We start from the raw sequence: 17,834 nt of genomic DNA, 5'->3' as shown, positions 1-17,834 counted from the left end.
CCCTCTCCCTTAAGGTTCAGCCCCTGATAAAGCCTCATGCAGTACATGACTTAGATGAGGAAGCGTCTCAGGCGTCACTAGAGTGGGAAGAATTGTGGTTAACAGGTTAATGTAGACTCTGGTTTTGTGCCAGTGCTGAGCCTGGAGCTACTCAGCAAAAGTTGTAGAGTACACTGAGGCCAGCTGCTGCATGCCTGGGTCCTGCAGACTCTGACAGTTTTTTTCAAGAAAGAGTGCAGGGCAAGCGGGGCTGGCTGCTCTTGGAGAAAATGTCTCAGGTGTTGGGCAAATTGGGTAGGGTGGGGTCTCAGTGAGTCAGCACGGTGGAATAGTAAAGCTCACCAGGCCAATGAGATTCAGATTTGGCCAGAGGGAGCCGGCTCAACAGAGGAAGGTGGCACCTGCCTGCCAGCTGCAAGGGAGAACGACCACACACCAGGAAAATGGCCACCATCCTCCAGCCCTCACCCGGAAGCCACACACCTCAGTCTGCCCCTTGTATGCCTCCGATGTCCCCTGAGTTACTGTCCTTCTGTTGGAGCCCAAGGTCAGTGCCTACAAGTGAGACAGTCTGTAAACAGGCAGTTTAAGAGGATGTTTGTGTTTCCCGCAGCCTTCTGTCCCACCCGGATGGATGGACTCCCCACTGTTTTTCACAGCCAGATATTGTGGAGGCTCCTCTTCCCGGCGCCAGTACCTGGGCTGGGGAGGCTGGTGTGGGGCTGAGGTCTCTTGCTTCTCTGGGGAGAACCTCTGTGGCCGGTTCTCAACTGCGACGTGGAGGTTTGGGGCCTGCCCACTTCTCGTCTCCACCCCTCCTACCAGTCTCAAGGTGACTTCTTTTTATCCTTAGTTATAAACAAAAGCCATACTTCAGATGGTTCTCCAGGTTGACTGTTCTATAATTTAGTTGTATATTTAATGTGTTCACAGGAGGAAACAGGCAGAGTATTTATCTACTCCGCCATCTTGGATTTCTCTTGAGTTTCTTCTTTAGTGGGCAATCTATCTTTCTCTATGGTAGCTTTTAAGATTTTACCTTTAATCCCAGATCTACAGTTTCACTTTATTTTGAATGTATGTGGACTAATCCTGCTCAACATCTGTAGTAAGTATACAACTTCGGAAAATTTTAGAAGAATCTCTTTAAATACTGCTTCAAAACTTGCTCCACCATTTCTTCCACTTTGCTCTGCAGTTCCTATTAAACGTATGTTAGAGCTTTTCATTCAATCTAACATGGGTGTTGAGTGTGTCCTTTCAAATCCCTTTCTGCTGAGCTCTAGGTAAGCTCAGAACTCTTATCTAATTCATTATTTCTCTCTGCAACTGAATGCAGTCTAGTTATTCTACCTGTTGATATTTTTATATTCAATGACTTTTTTATTTCCAAGATTTCTGAATTTTTTATAACCATTCGTTCTTATGTCATAGCTACCTACTTTTTAAATGTCTTTATCTCTTTGACTATTCTACATATATTTATTTTAACTTGTTCATTTCAAAACTTACTTTCATCTCAAGTGAATCATTTCAACTGCCAGTTTTGTTGACAGCTTTTCTTAGCATAATTTTCTTCATGTGTTCTGGGTGTTAGGCTTGTTCTGAGAAGATTTTCCACCATCTCTCACACACTCTTTTGTGGTTTCCAGCACCCAACCTTCAGCCCCCAGTGTACTATTATGTTTTATCACAGTATTCTGATGTTCCACCATAATGTCAGAATCTCACAGATCCAGTCAGGGAGACAGTAGGCAGGTGACTCAGTTCTTGGTTGGGAGGCACCCCAGATGCACAGTTTCCTCTGAGGCAACAGATCCAGTTAAAGGTAATCGCCATTCTTTTCAGCTTCCTTTTGGAAGTGGGGGCCTCTGGCTTCAAACAGTGACCAGGCTCCAGTCTCTTATCTTTCCCAGTGCATTTTTAGTTCGCTTTACTGGCAGGAGCTGAGCTCCGGGCTGCTACTGCCTACTTTTGGATGAAAGCCCAGCAGTTGCTAAGCCTCAATCAGTATTTCATTTGTGCTCTAGAGAAATCTGTATCTTGTTTTTGAGCCCATGTACACATTTTTATCTCTTTTTATACTTTATCTATCATGGCTATATCCGTTGAACAGAGGGAGTATTTTGAAGTGTAACACTTGCTTTACTATCTTTTCCAAGAGAGTGTGGATGTGTTTTAATATAAAAATTAGTCTCAAGACAAACATTATGAAGAATCAGCATTCCTTGGGTAGTGACCCAAACAAGGTAAACCTGTAATGCCAAATTCCACTCCCCACCAAAAACAAGGGAAGGGAGCTTACACATCTCCCCCTAACAGCGTATGATAATACTTATTTTCCTACAACCTCAGCAATTAAGTCCATTGGTCTTTTTCTATGAACTACAACCCAAAAATTATTTCTCTAGTTTAGACTTTAAAGCATAATTATGACTATATTACCATTGAATGAAGTGAGAAAATTGGCTGTGTATGATAAAACAGCTGATACCATTCCAATACATTAACTTTTGATCCAGTGGTATTCCTTAGAGTGTGGCTTATTCTTCAGACAGTGCTTTCACTTGGGTATGGCAAGTTTGATTAAAACAGGTAGATTGTAGTCATAGAAAGGCATGTAGGCCAATACAAAGGTGATTAACTTTATCCTTTACCTTCTCTCCACCCCACAGATTCAAATACAGCTTGTTCCAAAGTGTTCTATCCTGAAGCTAATAATCCAGATTTGCCCCCAATCTCATAGAACAGAACAAGTTATTTCTGCTGACCTAAGAATGATCAAGCAAGAAATAGATTCCAAAGACGTACTCCCTAGGGTTTGTTCATCAATACTAGGGACAGACTACCCTTTATCACTTAAAACTTACTGATTATCTATTATATGCTAAGCATCATAGGAAAATCAAGGAGGCATAACCAATTGCTCACTGTTCTAAAAGCACTTAGAATCTTGGTGGAGAGACATAAATAGACATGTAAAAGTCAAACAGGAGTGCTAACAAGGCAGTGTTTGCACCATTGAATGGTCTGATAAGTACAATAAGAGCTCGGGCTTGGGGTGAGCAGAGAAGGCTTCATGCAGTAGGAGCAACTTCATTTGGGCCTTGAAGCTACTTGACTTGGACAGTTCATTGGGGAAATGTAAGGTCAGAACCTTGTGGGTTCCAGAGAAAGGAACAAAGGGCTGCATTTTGGAAGAGCAAAGGAAAAGATTAAAAATATGAACTGTCACTCCTCCTCCCTGAGGTAGAACCATGTTTCCTGGGAAAAGAGATACAAAGGAAGGGAATTAACTTTCACATCACTAACTTATCAGTTAATGTACAAACTTAATTAATCATATTCTCCCAGAAGCAACGTGCTGGGAAATAAGGAAAGCACCTAATCTCAAGAGATGTGAGATTTATCCTTGTCAGTGATAGGATTAATTCTGAAAACGCAGATTTTGTTTCAAGGCTAACTGTGTACTGAAAATATTTGAATACAAAAAAAAAAAATAATCACGGTGAGAAAGACCAGGAACTGAAAGGCAGAGAAGATGGTTGCAAAGGGGTGAACATCTAAACGCTTTCATTTTCAGCAAATGTCTTAGTCACGTCTTGCTGTTCTCCAATACTGGTGTATCTGGGGGCAAGCACCACTGGAGCATGCAAATAGACATTCATGACCACAAACACAATATAACCCTCTTCAGCACAAACCAGGTCCTTGTCTCCAGGGGCAACGGAAAAGCATAACTGCAAGGGTGTGGCATCATCATTTCCTGCCTGCTGTGCTCATGGCATCTTCCTTCTTTTTAATGATGTCTGAAACTTAAAGATGGACAGGAAGTAACACACTGTATGGAGGAAGTTTAGACCTAGATAGGAGAGAGAGAGAGAGAGACAGAGAGAGAGAGAGAGAGAGAGAGAGAGAGAGAGAGAGAGAGAGAGAGAAAAAAAATTGGTCTAAAGTAAATTGCCAACTTTGAAAGTATTTATAAATCCAAGGCCTGGGTAAAAGTCTGTTTTTATTGGTTGCTCATTGGTTGCTCATAGCAACAGGAAAAGGAGAAGAAAAAAGAATCATACCCTGGCACCTCTGAGGAATGGAATTGATGGCCAAGGAACTGGCAGGATGAACTGATTAAAACTTGACTTTTTGAAGTTATGAATTCTCCTGGTGGTAAGGTATAACATTAGTACACTTGCTATAGGGTTTGTGTGTACATGATTAAAAACCAGAATCAAGAAAATCTCCTCGAGTTAAGCATCATCAGAAATGTCTATACCTGAGGAGTATTAAATGCCATTATTCTGATAGAGGAATTAAACATTGAAAAACTTACAGCATATTTCCCAAGTTATTATTATACAGAACAAGAATATACACTTAAACAGAACTGGAGCAGTTTTTGAAGTCCCGATTCTCTTTATCTTAGTACCTAAGAAAACATAGTATAATTGTCTATTTTCTTATCATTTTACCTCCCAGACCAGGAAGCTCCTTAAAGATAGGCTCCATCCTTGTTGACATTGCATGGTACAAAGCACGTATGCAGTAAATATGAGATGAATAAATACTGTGCCCCCACCACCCAAAGGAAAACAAACCACAACAATAGCAAGTACATACATTTATAAAATCAGATGCCAGTGAACATCTGGAAATATTTGGCTTCTAGTTACTTTCCTTTAAGATGAAACAATTCATTTCTCACATCCTCCAAATTGCCAAATGATGTCAGCCCAGTGATTCCTAAAGACAGAGCTAAGTGCTGACTCATTTAAGATACACAAAGAGTGCCAGATTTGGGAAGCGCTATCCATTTACTCCTAAGTAAGACAGAAACCATCACATTTACATTAGGATCACGTGTAAATTTTGATATCACTGAGTAAAGGCAATTCTACTACCACTGTAATATAGACACAGTAATTTTCCATGGGTAAGGATTATTACACATACTGTGAGTGTTAAGTCTTGTCACCCTTAGTGAGCCTGAGACTTTCTATCAAGGATGCTTTCATTTCCTGTATCTTAGTTGTATCCACATTGTATTTTCTTCCCCTTCTTGAGGAAAACTTCCAGGACACAAAAAGAATTAGAAAAAAAAAGTGAGGAAGTGAATAAGATTCAAACTGTTTTCATTTTGCTTCATGGCACCCTTCCATAAACCAAGTGGACTAGTGAATTATTTGACCTATGGCAACTTAATATTTAAGTGGAAAGCATCTATTTCAAAGTCAAATCCATGTGAGAAAATTTGGTGGATTTATAAAAACTATGAATAAACATTAGGAGTACACAGTTTATGATTCATAAGAGAAACAGTTTGTTACAGTTGTTTGAAAATTTGAAGTATTTATAATAATGCTCTTGAAATAATGAAGGAAAAGCTCTTTTTGAAGCAATCCCCAGAAACTGAACTCTTCTTTCTGTACTCAACTGAGTTATCTCTGGACATCCTGCAGTTCACTGATAGATCTGTGAGCAGGAGTAAGATGAAAGAAATTGAAACAGCCCAAAGAGAAACATAAATCCTCTGGACTATCCACACAAAATGCACACACAGCACAGAGATACAGAATTCTAAACACTGGCATCATCCAAATAAACAAACAAACAAACAAAAAAACTGTAGTAAGTGCGTATTATTAAAAATGATCATTTATTTTAGAAATTTACTATAATAATCAAAAAACAGTTTGCTATAGTACTTAGCAACGAATTATGTCAACTGCCAGGCTGGGGCCCAATCTACGTGAAAAACAGATGGTACCCTTTAAGAGAGAGAATAACTGTACCTTGTGTGACATCATAGAAGGTTTGCAGGTAAGGCAAGAGTCATGGCAATTCTTAGTCATTTAGATGTGCTGGATGGATGGCAGGACAATTAATTTTTTCAGTCATACGCTTTTTGGATATTAAGCTATCTGGAACCCAGAAATACCATTAATTTGGATAAGAAAAGTTCCACACATTCCAGGCAAATAGATCTTTTACCATATAGGGTGAATTTCAGTTACAGATTTTTCCTTTTCTCAGACTCATCTAGATGGACCATCTCTGGGTAGAACTCCACACTCTTTCTTGCTCCTCCTTACTTCTTTCTAGTAGAAAGAGGGCTAGTAGAGATGGTAACATCACAGGAAAAGTATTGAACTTGGTGTTCATAGGGGTTAAGGCTCTGAGTTCAAGTGGTAGGGGCTCTCCCTTGGGATTAGTCCGTTGGACTCTTTTTAGAACTTCTCCTGGGAGTCATCACTTCAAAGGTTTCTTCCTTGAAACTGATGCGATGTGGGTCTGAAGCTCGTTGGAAGTGGATCAAATACTAGGAACACCTGTGAGGAGGACAGCTCAGACAAACTCTCGCTTGGCTTTAGGGAGAATCAATCATCTCCTCCCCTCTTCCCCTTCTCTTTCCTCTCCTCCCTCTGACTCTTCATGCCTGGTTCTCCTTTTCTTGTTCTGGGCAGGTATAGACGCAAGTGCAGGGAAAGAGGATAAGAAGACTTCATGTGCTGTCCCTCCACCCCCTTCTGGCCCAGGTCACACAGGTCTCCAGTGCTTAGCAAATTGCTTCCAAAAAGGAAGATTGGTGACTTATCTGAGGTCTGGCCTAGCTCACCAGGAGATTGACAGTGAGGTTTGGTTTGGGGCCAGAGCTTAGATTTCACTCATTGTTCTTTTACCTGACCTTGTCCTCTGTCTATGCAGGTTCTGCAGAGACAACTGGGAGAAAGAGGCAGACAGCTATGGGAAGGAAGAATTGGGGCATTGGTCCTTCATCTTAGACCTCCTCCTATCTGTTTGCCAGAGATGCAACGAATCACACTTATGACTGTGTTGGAAATGCCCCAAATGAAGACAAGGCATTTGAAGTCTGTATCTATACTTAAAGAGATATTCTGGCACCATTTTTTGGGGACCACTTTTTTTCCACAATAAATCTGTAAAATGGAAATGACGCCTATCTTGCTCATTAAATCAAACTGAGGCTCAGGAAATATCCATGTGTTTTACCTACAATCATATGAGAGAGTCCATATTCTCTCTTTAAGTTTTGGGGAAAGATTTAACTTTTCTCTTTAAATTTATTTGACCTAGCTGAAATTATAAAAATCAACCCAGGTTTTGCATTTCCAGTGTTCATGTGAGATCTCTTACAAAGTAAAATGATGACGTAGTTGATGGCCTGCTTGTTAGACAAAAGATTTGTGGCTGATAGTGCAGAATTTCTACAGATATAAAATTAAGTGACTAATTAATATATTCATGCACAAAAGTAATCCAGAAGGGAAAATTTCTACAACGGTTTCTCGTCATGCATTAAGCATTTTCTGAGTCCAATATCTAACATCTACATTTTAATAGTCAACATCAACATTCTAAAACATAAAGTAACACATCTGAACTTCAGGTTACATGGCCTTAGCTTTAGGTATCAGTGCAAAGAATCTCACACCAGCTTTGAAGGACTAATATACCTAGAGTAGGCAGATGTCAACTCAATTTATAACATTGCCAGTTAGTACAATTTACTTTTTAGGAAAGTGCATGTTTTGAGTTTGCTATTACATGATGAAAAGTCACTATGTACATTTAAAAGCCTTTATTCCTTTATTCTTAGAAAGAGGAAGTGCTGTTACATCCAAAAAGCTGAAAGCCTTTATTTGCTAGAAGCTTCCAAGTGGACATTTATTACATTTTACTTTGCTTCACAAGTCTTACCTTTATAATACACCATAACGTTTTTTTTTCAGGAATATAATTTAAACCATTCTATATAGAATATCAAGAAACTTGATTTCCCCAGGTGGACTTAACTGTTTTTCCTCTTTTTTAGCCATTGAAATATCTGGTCATTGCAATATGACACCACACACACACACACAAACACACACACACACACACACTGCAGCAATTAGCTTACGTTTTAGAAGAATATATATGAATGTCTGTCTACAGTTTAAACATCTTCAGGACCAAGAGCCAGTTTGTGTTGTCAGAACAGCAGTGTCTATAACATAGCACACGGAATAAATGGGTACAATGAATGAATGAATGTGTCATTTTTCCTCTCCAACTATTTCTTAAGTTTCTTCGGAACACAGACGGAACTTAAATTACTTTGTATTCCCCATAAGACTTAACACAGTGCTAGGAACCTAGTCAACATTCAATAAATATGCACCGATTTATTTGCAGTTAAACAGAGCACTTCTCCCTATTTTGGATATACACAAACAGAAGCTAGATAGTAATCAGTCAAGAACGCTATAAAAGAGATTTTTATATCGAATGGGAACATAGTCACTCTAAATTCTCTCCCACTTTGGAAATTCTGCCATTTTTGTATTTTTAAAGAATTTTACTAGTGCACGACTACAACCATCATAACTTAGACTAAACCAATATCATGAAAATATCAACATTATTCAAGAACACTTGAACTTCAATGAATTTTTAAAAATCCCTGAAAGACTAAAGTATATTAGTTAATGAAGATAAGCAAGTCCTCAAAAGTTCATTTGAAAATTCGTTGTTTGGAATGAAGGAACCGTTCTCGCACAAAATAATGTGGAGGTTTTCAGACTCTTAGGTCAGCTCAGAAAATCCAATCCATGGGTACAAGGATACTAGTACTAACACTAACATCAGGTAATAGAACTTAATCACCACCGGTAATGTGGTTCACTTTGGGATGCCGGCAACGTACTTCTCCACACAACATCTGTATAAATGGGCAATCATCTGGATAAGGAAAACCTGGTTTTCACCATAGCATTCAACTAAAATTTCATTAAAAAACAACCACATACGGCCAAAACATAACTAATACTTACTTCTGTAAAATATACTCCATTGGTCTCACTCAAAAAACTGTAACTTGGTCTTACCAAGGTGCCTCAATTTCCATAGTTTCCTACGTTTCTTTGCCGTAACAGCGTGATTTCTTTTTCTACACAAAGTACAGCTATAGTTAATTTTCCGACATAAGAATGCACACCACCATGTTCAAATCAGGATTTGTTGATCTCTTATTAGCACACTATTGCAGTACATTCTCAAAAGACTTTTCTCCCAAGTTTATTGCTCGAACATAAGGCCCTGTCTCATTTCTTTGGCACTGGATTTATGCTAATTATTCTAAGAATGATGACCTAGAGAAGGCCTGTGGTTAATCTCTGATTCTACTAAAGAAAGAGCATATGCTACTGGCGGCTCCTCATACTTTTGCGGGGAGATCTGGTTTTTGTTACCTCCTCATTAATTACTCCACGCAGAGCTTTCCTCCATCGGTTTTACGATGCAGTTTTAAATTGTATGCTCATATAATTATTTTTATTATTAAGACAATGAATTCTTAGAGCTGCCTAAGCACGTTAATGCATTCACTCAACACATTTCTTGTGTTAGGTCTAAAACAAGCAGGTGGGTACAAAGATGCATGAGACACAAATCCTGCCTTTAGCAGCTTGACGTCCTGTAAGGGCAATGAGACATGCTCTTACCACTTTCTGCCACTCTGCAGCTAGATAAGCGTCAACAAAGAGGTAAATACTAACTGCTTGGGAAGTTCATAAGGTCCCAGGTTCCAAACACTGTGGGATTAAATTCTTTATCCGACCTCTGACAAGTCAGATTTTCAGCTGGAAGCGTAAATCTACAACACCCGGTATTTGTGCTCAATTTAGGTCAATACTGATGGCTAACCCTATAAAAGTATATCCAGGCAAGAGAAGACTGAAAGGGGCTACTCTCGCCCATGCTCCTTCTGTACCTGCCACACTGGCCTCTTTGTTTCGTTTGTCTGGAATGTTCTTTCTCCAGTATACCTACATACCTCCCTCTCTCAGTTCCTTTAGTTCTGTTCAAATGTCACCTTTCCAGAGAGAACTTCTTTGACCACCTTATTTAAATAAAGTAGGACCTCTGTCATGCTCTCTCCTTACATTGCTTTATTTTTCTCAAACCACTTATATCTGACTTGGATGGTTTTGGTGTGGTTGAGAGAATTCAGATACTGCCAGTGTTCTCAGTGAAACGGGAAAGAGAAGACTTTGAGAGGAACCGAGTGAGGGCAGAAGAGGAAGAGTGAGTGTTTGCCTGGTAAGATTAGAGGACTGGGGAAGACCTCCAAGTTCAGGGCCGTGATTAAAAATACAAGATCATCTCCTCTGTATCATAGCAAACCTACTTAAAAGAGACCTTTAAATACAGGTTTTGGTGATTTGCGTCCCAGGATCAATAACGGAGACTAAATATATGGTGAATCTCATTTTGAATCTTACAGGAAAAGAAGCAAACAAACAAAACAAAAACCCAGTACTCTGTGCTTTGTTATTTGAGGAAGAAGATGTATTACTAAACAATCAATAGGCAACATGAGCATAACAATCCATAACAGTGAGATAAAAGGAAATTCTCCTTATTCGCTGACTGGCATGGGGCGGCACAGACAAGCTAAGAAAAGCATTTAGATTCACGCCCTGTGCTAACGCCAGAGGGTGAGGTGAAAGGCACTCATATATTATTTTTGTGGCCAGGGGTTCACTGCACATTAAATTGTCATGGTGATAGATGACAAGAAGTAAGTTCTAGGGAAGATAAAAAGTATCAGTTTGAATAAACCACCATAACAAGGAAGTCCTAACGAAGGCATATTTTTTTGTTACTAGATGTAACAGGGATTTTGAAATAGTGTTTTTTCCCTTATAGCATCCACCATTATCCCTACAGAGATGAGGAAGGCTGTTCTTTAACATTATTTTCACCATTAATTGACTTTTGTTTTATATTTCCCAAAGATCCAAATAAAATGGTGACAGGTAGGTACATAGAAACTTGATAAAACATAGATGAGGTCTTCATTTTAAGCCTACCATTAGTGCTATCTGCTATGTCATCAGTATTCTTAAACAACAGGCTAATCTAAGTAAGAATTTCTGAGCCTCTATCTATAAATCCACATTTGGCAAAAGAAAAACATCCAGAGAAGTCCAGATAGTATGGGACAGCATGGAAGAGGGAGACAGAAGCAAGAATTCAGGACACATGATCAAAAACGAACTCTGAAATTACCCTGGAGTCTAATATTTGCCATGGAGTTGACACTGATGGTTCTAAATCAGAGAAGCAGAAGTTAACTTCAGTATGTACCAAAAATCAAAGTGGTGATCAACTCCAACCAACAAGCTCAGATGTCCCAACCTCTTCTCAACCGTGACCCTGCTGGCCACTTTGTTCCTCGGGATTAGGTTAAGTTTGCAAGAATTTTTTTGTAGGTGGTTTCAAGCCATTGAAATCACTCTCTTGGCTCCCTCCTCCCCCCCTTCCTTAATTCAGAACGCAGGAAATGTTTTTCCTGCCCAACAGTCACTGAGCAGTCCCTCAGGGCTTCCAGGGGGCTTGTATCTTCCAGTTCCTGTTTCTGGTTTCTAAACTGCTAATTCTATATTTGGTAGCCGCCTGCCTGTGGGCTGTTTTGGATTTGGCCATTATAGGACAACCTGGAGTCACTAAGCAGAGATCTAAAGCAATCTTATTTTTCCAGGAAGCAACATGCTGACCTTTCAGGATTTGGTCTATTTTATTGAGTGTGTTGAGCTTTTGAATAGAGTTGTTTTTATAGCACAGAGTTGGGTGTTTACACTATTGGTCCTTGAGGGTATATGACTGTACAGGAATAGGATACTACATACACTCTCCTGGTTTACAATGAGTTTATATTTGTTTTTTACGTGGGCTGATGTAATCTAAGGAATGTTCTTTATGCATGCTCTTATTCCGTGAAAGCCTTGAAAATAGCTACTTGCTCAGAAATGAACAATATTTGTCAGAGGAGTCAGATAAGAGCACTAATTCTTTTACATCGGCGCAAGAAAGACTCAACACCCTATTGCTAGATAATAACTTCCACTTTCCCCCCGTATTTTCAAAGCTATGTAGTGTTAAACCTGCATGAACACAATATTTTAGGAGCAAACATAATTATTTGCCATGAAAAGAAGTGACTTACAAAACAGTCTAAAAGCTACTGGATTTTCATTTTTATCACCGATGAGTGATCTTCTCACCCTCTTAGATTTTGCTTTGTTCTGTTTTTGAACCCTAAGAGTTAACTCTTTTTGTGAATAAGACCAGAGAGAATGCATTTTCATTTTATAAAGGGAAATTCAAGGCATGAAAACATATATTAACCATTGTTATATCACCTTGGAAATGGAAAAGGAACTTGAGCTTCACAGAGAACCTTTGTTTATGAAGTTATCAGTAGATTGAGTCAAATTCAGAGGATTATCATAGCACAGTTCAGATAAGAACTTCCATCCTCCCCCTAAGAAACATTACTTTCCTTACATGGATGCTGGGTGGTTTTACTTTCTTTAGTAATGCACATCGTATTTTATTTCCTGTTTCTTTAATGTTTACTATAGGTTGAAAGTTATTCTTTTTTTTATAGCAGGTACGTAGTGAATAATCTTTCAAAAACTTTAACTGCAAATAAGAAAATTCACTCTTTTAACTTTCTATTTTCCCTTTTAGTCACTTTGTGATTAAAGGATTAAGTCCATCCTGTTTTAGAAGCCACCAGATGGCCACACAATTTGTGCAACTGTAATGGTTCATAATATTCCATAGCAGTGTGCAGAGGGCTGAAAGGCATGCTGGAGAAATCAACCTGAGACTTGAACCCTTGTGGCTTCCCTCTTGGATTTCGGACAAGTTACTGAACCTGCTATTCTTCAGAATTCTCATCTGAAAAATGGGGCTAACCTATCTCCACAGGTTAGTTATGGGAGTTAAAGTACATACAGATTCTAGCACAGGTTCCCTTACCAGTGCCACGCAATGGAAATGCTATTATTAGCTTTCTGGATAGGACAATTTTTGTCGTGTGTGGAAATGTCCCACCCATTGCAGGATGCCCCGTAAAATGCCATCTGTGCCAATCAATGAAGGCTTTGTGACATGATCATACTACATTTGTTTACACTGACTTTTCTTCCATTCCTCTTTTAAAAATATGTATTTTGATTTTGTATACTTATTCTTTGAGACTTAGCTCAATTTTTACTGCCTCAAGCCCCGAACTTCCAGTAGCTGAGATGACAACATCATATTTAATGGCCTTGAAGCCTACCACCATTAAGGCGCTTACATACTGAATGGCATTGCCTATGTATTTCTACGGTCTGTAGACTATTCGCAATCTGATGGCAGGGGCTGTACTGTATTTCTCTTTCAGTGGCCAGCACCCCACACAATGCCTGATACGTCAGTGGTGCTCAGAGTCATTTGCTGAATTAATTGGTCCACCCCAGATGAATTCTGAGCCTGGTAGCCTTCAGTTCCTGAAGCAATATTCCTTTGGGGCATCTCACTCTTTTTAGAATCTTGACATCTCAGGCTACTCTTCCTGTACCCAGTCAACTGGCATCCATTTTCTTTTTAAAGGCTGCAGGGAGAAAACAGGTCTCTGTGTGAAGTGACCAGGTTAGGTCACCTATCGGCGAAGCAGGCACGGAACGTGGGAGGAGGTGGTGGTGGTGCTGGGTGGGGTTCTAAGTGGGAAGAGCCAAGAGCTGCTGTACAGCAGAGGCACACGATGCGGCTGTGGTCCTGGAAGATGATTCTGACCAAGGTACAGGAAAAGATCCTTAAATTGTGCTTGAATTCCCTCCTGCATTCACTGAGGACGCATCTCCTAAATGACGTTCATTATAGATATTTCCATAGGTACACACTCTCGTTTTCATTCATTTTGTTCCAAGTTAACTGCGCGTTCTTAAAGATTTTCTGGGAGGTTTCTCTTATCTGCATTTCATCCTGCCATGGAATATGTCAACAAGAGAAACGATTCCTGTGTTTGCGAAGCAGATCCTGCGGTGCTAAGCTGGGTGCTATGGCCCCGTAATAAAGTAGGGCAGATGTACAGCCTTCCTGCTGATCTATAGAGGGTGCCAAAAAAATGTATATACATTTTAAGAGGAAAAAAACTGTATTAAAATTGTAATACTCAACATATACCGCTAACAAACGATGAGTACAAGTCATGTGTATACAATTTTTTTGCACCCCCGGTATGTCACCTCCTTCAACAATTTCCCAAAGTGCCCATTCCAAATCTCTGCCCTTCTCCTCAAGGACCCACTCCACTACCTTCCTTGCTGCCACATCCTGCTGCCTCTTTTACCATCACAACTCTGAGGAGACATGTCACTTTCTACTTCACAGAAGCCGTAAGGCATACACTCCCATCTTTCTGTGCCTCTCTCTTCCCTCCTCCCCCAATACAATGCACCTGCAGCCACCATTCTCATGTTGGTGGAAGATGCGTCCTCCATCCAAATCAAGGATAATCCTTCCACATAGATCCATCACCTCCTGCTTCCTGAAGATGACTATCCTTCACTTCCCTGAACTCCTGGGTCTTATATTCAACTGCTTACTTAACATTTCTATTTGGACACGTAACACATATCTCACACTTAACACGCTCAAAAACTTTTCCCAGTTGCTTAGACCTAATGTAAAAAGTCATTCTTGACTTCTCTTTTTCTCTCATACCTCACATTCAATACTTCAACAAATCTTAGTGGTTTTCTACAAACTATATCCAGAGCCACTGCTTCCATCCTAGTCCAAGCCATCTGACTTGCCTGGATATTTGCACTAGCCTTCTAAATAATCCCCCTGCTCTGTCCTTGTTCCTACACTGCACTTTCAGCAGCTAGAGTGGCCTTAAAACCTAAGTCACATAATGACAACCCTCTCCTCAAAGTCCTCCAAACATGTCCCATCTCACTCAGAGCAAAGCCAAACCTTCACAATGGGCTGCAAGGCCCCAGCTCCTGTGGCCTCTCTCGGGACTCCTTCTCCACTCCTGCCCTCACTCACGCTACAGCAGCACACTGGCCTCCTGGCTTTTCCTTCAACATGCCAGGGATGCCCCTGCTTTAGGCCTGTAACATCACCAGGGGTCTTTCTAGGGTCACCTCTACATTCAGACTTACAAGGTTATCATATACCTCAATTGGCAGCAGCATCACTTAGAAAGCCACAGGCCTGGCGTCAGCTTGCCAGCAAGGCAGCCTCAGGCTTTCCCCGGTTGGGGGAGATCGTCACACTGTCTGTGTAGTGTTCTGCGCTACTGCCCAGGAGCTAGTCTCCCCCCAAGACGCTCCTCCCTGGATTGTCTCAGGTGCAAGGAAAAGAGCCACTGTGGGGGAATTCTGCATTTACTGGGCCTGAAAGCCCTATGTGCCAAAGGAGCCAATATCTCTTGTGACTCAGTAGATACCATGTTTCCCCGAAAATAAGACCTAGCCATACAATCAGCTCTAATGTGTCTTTTGGGGCAAAAATTAATATGAGACCTGGTATTATATTATCTATTATATTGTATTACATTATTATATTATATTATATTATATTATATTATATTATATTATACCTGGTCTTATAGTAAAATAAGACTGGATATTTATTATATTAGTTATATATTATTATATTATATTATATTACATTATATTACATTACATTATATTACATTATACCCGGTCTTACATTATAGTAAAATAAGACTGGGTCTTATATTCATTTTTGCTCCAAAAGACGCATTAGAGCTGATGTCTGGCTAGGTCTTATTTTTGGGGAAACGCGGTACATCTTCCATGTGTCAAAGGAAGTAACACATGCTCAGTTAGGAGTGTCACCACAATCACAGAAGCCCCACAGTATGGCTTCCTACTGGGCATTTATCATTCCCCAATCCAAATGCAGTCATTTATACCATAAGCTGTGTTGCCTAGTGACACTGTAACATTCTACCTTTATTAGGTCTCCAGGGAAACAGAGCTAGAAAGTTCAGAAAGTCAAATTCTCCTCCCGAAGGGGAATGGTCCTGTGAATGCTCTATGTGTCCGTTGCTCTTGCTGTTCCCTCTGCCTGGAAGCCTCCTCCCCGGACATCTGCATGGTTTGTTCCTGCTCCTCCTTCAATTCCTTGGTCAAAGTTCCCTTCCCAGTGAGGCCTTCCCAGGCCTCCTCATTCGAGAATTACAACTGCTAACCTCAGCTGCTGGGACCTCCGATCATCCTCGTATGTTTTATTTCTTTTCCATTGGTCTTATTACCTTCTAATATACATAATTTACTAAATTTTCCTTATTTTGCTTGTTTTTCCCATAGGCTATGACATTTATCTATTTTTTTTCCACCTGCATTGGTAATTCTTGGTACCTAGAACAGTGCCTGGCACACAGTAGGTTCTTCAACCAATATTTGTTTTATTTATGAATGAATTTATGCCCTTTCTTTCAAACTCTAGTTTTTCATTGGCATCCTTTTGAGGGGGTAGGGGATGGGGAAGCGCAAATTTTTTTCATCTGACAAACAAAAGGCAGCATGGTGTTAGGGATTGAGAACAGGGAACTGGGGGCCAAATTGTGTGGATTTGAATAAGAGCATTGCCACCCCAGGCACCTCATCTGTAATTAGGGATAATGACAGTACCGCCATCTTAGGTTTACCATGAGAATGAAATGAGTTAAAACATGTGTAACGTGTTCTGAAGAGTGCCTGACACATAGGATGCACTCTGTGTTATTAAAATCAACTTTAAAAAGCCCTTTATTTCTACTCTGTACCACTTCTAGCTATTTCTCTCTCCCAAGCTCCTCTTCCTCTCAGCTGATTTACTTGAAAGTTACATCTACCCTCCAAACTTCTACTTTCACTTCCATTTACTTTTCCTACTGAAACTAAGACTTCTAATGACCTAGTTGCTACTTTTCTCTTCTTAGTCCATGAGTTAGTTGTACTGCCTGCCATCCTTAACCATACCTGCCTTTGATTCCTGAGACCCTCCTTTCTCCTGGTTTCCACTGGTTCTTACAGCGGCCCCTCTTCAGTCTTCTTCAGCAGTGCCCCCTTTTCCCTTTATTACTCTTTAATATTATTCCTAACATCATCTCACTCGCCACACTCTCCTTGGGTGATTCCATTCACAGGCATGGCCTCCACTCTCACACTGATGACACAATGAGAGCCAGCCCTACAGACAGTTTCCCAAAGATGCCATGTTCTTTTTCACGTCCATGACTTAGACATTCTGTCCTCTCACTGGCACCTCTCCCCACCCTCATCTCCCTCTCTCTGACTCACTTCAGTTGGTTCTCCAAATTTTAATACAACCATCCCCTTTTATTATGTTCCCAAGCAAGTGTCCCCCCACCCCCTGCACTCCCTTAGTGCTTTAGAGGGATGCCTTTGTCATAGTATAACCCAACCTTTTCTGATTGCTGGTTTATTTACTTTTCCCCTAGAAATGAACTGCTTATAGACATATATGTCCTCAAAGTATGGTGCCCAGCACATAATAGGTACACAGAAAATCTCTGGATTTAATATATGAATATATAGCATCTATGTAGAATAAATTTTGATTGGGTTACATTTTAATTCCGAACTAAACAATGGGTAAAATAATAATATTTCATCAAAATGTTCTTCCAGAAAATCTTATTAGGGGTTAATTTAAGAGGTAAAGAAAAGAAAGTTCCATTTTGGCAATATAAATGGCACTGTGTATACACATGATATATTTTACTATGAAGCCAACTTTGAAAGATAAGGGACTCCCTTTGATGTTAGTGACATCGAATATGACGTGATTCCAGTCGACTGCTGTTTGTGCTCAGTGAAACCTTCCGAGTACCAAATCCATCTTATTAGGAAAGTTCAGTAAATCAGTGTTTCAGGCTCCCTGCCATGATTATAAACACCATACACAAATAGAGAAGAACAACTAATATTTACTTGGTTAAAAATCGCCCAGCCAAC

The 17,834-nt window shown here is 40.1% G+C and overlaps 1 protein-coding gene across 2 annotated transcripts in view; it reads right to left on the bottom strand.

The window, feature by feature from the left end:
* The window catches only part of LRRC8C (leucine rich repeat containing 8 VRAC subunit C), a 76,180-nt gene that overhangs the window by 15,420 nt on the left and 42,926 nt on the right, over positions 1–17,834 (bottom strand). The window lies entirely within an intron of this gene.

This window comes from Rhinolophus sinicus, linkage group LG06 (genome assembly GCF_036562045.2).
Source record: "Rhinolophus sinicus isolate RSC01 linkage group LG06, ASM3656204v1, whole genome shotgun sequence".
NCBI classification, from domain to species: domain Eukaryota; kingdom Metazoa; phylum Chordata; class Mammalia; order Chiroptera; family Rhinolophidae; genus Rhinolophus; species Rhinolophus sinicus.
This window is presented reverse-complemented; position numbering and strand designations above follow the sequence as displayed.